Raw genomic sequence first — 2447 nt, 5'->3', positions numbered from 1 at the left:
TCCTTCCTTCCTTCCTTCCTTCCTTCCTTCCTTCCTTCCTTCCTTCCCTCCTTCCCTCCCCTCCCCTCCTCTCTCCTCTCTCTTTCTTTCTCTTTCTTCTTTCTTTCTTTCTTTCTTTCTCTCTTTCTTTCTCTCTTTCTTTCTTCCTTTCTGTCTTTTCTTTTCTTTTCTTTCTCTCTGAGATAGGGTCTCACTCTGCCACCCAGATGGGAGTGTAGTGCCACGCACATAGCTCACTGCAGCCTCAACACCCTCCAGGCTCAAGTGATCCTCCCTCTTCGGCCGTCCAAAGTACTGGGATTAAAGGCTTGAGCCACTGAACCTGGCCTTGTTTTCAAACTTGAATGTGAATAGAATCACCCAAAGGCCTTGTTAAAACACAGATTTCTAGGTCCCATCTTTTTCTTCTCTTTCCCCTGAGGGATTATTCTGAAGCAGGTGAGTCCTACCTGGCAGATACCCTGTGTGGCTGAGTAACAGCAATGCTTGCTTGTGAAGCTGTGGCCAACTTGATTGTATACTAGCTTGGGTTTGCTTCCCCTCCTCACCTCCCTCACTTCTCACTTCCCTCCCTCTTGCTGCCCTGGGGCTTGTCCCGCTCAGGAAAGCACCAGCACAGAAGCTTTGCCTCCCATGCTTTCTGCTAGGAAACCTGGGCTAAGGAAGGGCTGAAAGGGAAATAAATCTGAAATAAAATAACATTAAAAAAAGAAATTAAAGGGTTATATGTAGATGGATTCTCCTCAAAGAAATGGCAAGTGCATAGTCCCCAAGTTAACCTTATGCTGGGATATCTTCTGGCTGATTGTAAATTCAAAATTTATGGACTTTAATGGTTTCTGGACAACTGGAATAATCCGGCACTCTGGCGAGGCCAAAACCAAGGAAACGGTCTTGCAGTCTCCATCTCTCTCTTCCAGTCAGTTACTTCTGAGTGTCTGCTGGGGTCTTTTTTTCTTTTTTGAGACAGGGTCTCACTCTGTTACCCAGGCTGGAGGGCAGTGACACCATCACAGCTCACTGCAGCCTCAAACTCCTGGGCTCAAACGATCCTCCCACCCCAGCCTCCCAAGTACCTGGGACCACAGGCGTGAGCCACCTCACTCAGCTAATTTTTTAAAAAATTTTGTTGAGATGGGATCTCTCTATGTTGCCCAGGCTGGTCTTGAACTCCTGGGCTCAAGCGATCTGCCTGGCTCAGCCTCCCAAAGTGCTGGGCCACCGTGCCCAGCTTCTCTCATACTTGTTATTTCAAAAATGGCTGCCACAATTCCAGACATTACATCCTCAATCAAGGCAGTATGAAGAGAGGAAAGGAAGGTTCCAGCACAACCTTCTTGCACACTTAACCCTATTATCAGGCAAGCAGCAGCTTTCTCACTCCAGCCAGCCCCGTAGACTTTCCTTATGTCTCTTTGGTTGGAATTAAGTTATTTAGTCACTTTTGTCTGCAGTGAAGGCTGGGAGAGTGAGTACCAGGCTTCTCACCTCTACAGTGTAGAAGACAAAACAGGAACAGACTGGGATTGGTTGCTGTGTTATCCAACCAACAGTGTCTGCCATATGAGCATTATATGATTTATATGATTATTTACCTTGCTTTGAGTGAATATATGCAGGTTTCCTGGGATGGTCACTTCGTATCTAAATAGCTCAAAATGCTACTCTATTTCATGTGTATGTGTTTTCAGATTGCATTTTACCTACTTGATTAGTCTGTGTATGCAGTAGGTAAGACTCTCAGTGTTGTCCTTGCTCTAGAGCCTATGCCCTTCAAGCCAAACCCTGGCCCTAGGATCCCAGATATATGGTGGATGTCCTAGATGTTCTGTGCCAGATACAGCTGATATTCTCCCAGAAGGTTGGAGAGTTGCACCTCATGCAGAGAGAATGAAATAGACGTGAAGTGGAAGTCGGTTGCACCACATGAACTTCATTCGTGGCTCCATCCTTTTCCTTGTAATGAGTCTCTGGGAAGCTGCCAATCTCTTTACATGCCTTGCTGTAATATGGGCACAAGAATATCTATCTGCCAGGCCATACAACCTAGTTCTTAGTAAGGGGTGATGCTGATCTGTCTGAGAGCATCTCCTACTGCAGCTTTGATTACTCAGGGGAGCTGGATAGTTTCTGTTAATTTTCGACTTTAAAGATATAATCTTCATCTCTCCACCTTCTGTCTGTCTGCTATAGCTTCCCAGGACAATTCCAGCCTTCACTGCTTCCCTTTCTCCTTTAGTTTCCTTAGAACATATGGTCTACTTCACAATTTTAGCCTACAAACTCACACTGTCTTGGATTGTTAGTTCATCCTCTCATGGTTTGAGTCTCACTTCCCCAACCAGTCTGTCTGATGTCCTATCTGAGGGCTGTTCCACAGATTCCTTTTTTTCCTGAGCCTCCAACTGTTGATACAATATCAGCACTCAGTAGACAGCTGTTGAATA

This window comes from Hylobates moloch, unplaced genomic scaffold (genome assembly GCF_009828535.3).
Source record: "Hylobates moloch isolate HMO894 unplaced genomic scaffold, HMol_V3 SCAFFOLD_15, whole genome shotgun sequence".
NCBI lineage: Eukaryota > Metazoa > Chordata > Mammalia > Primates > Hylobatidae > Hylobates > Hylobates moloch.
Note: the sequence above shows the minus strand (reverse complement) of the source record.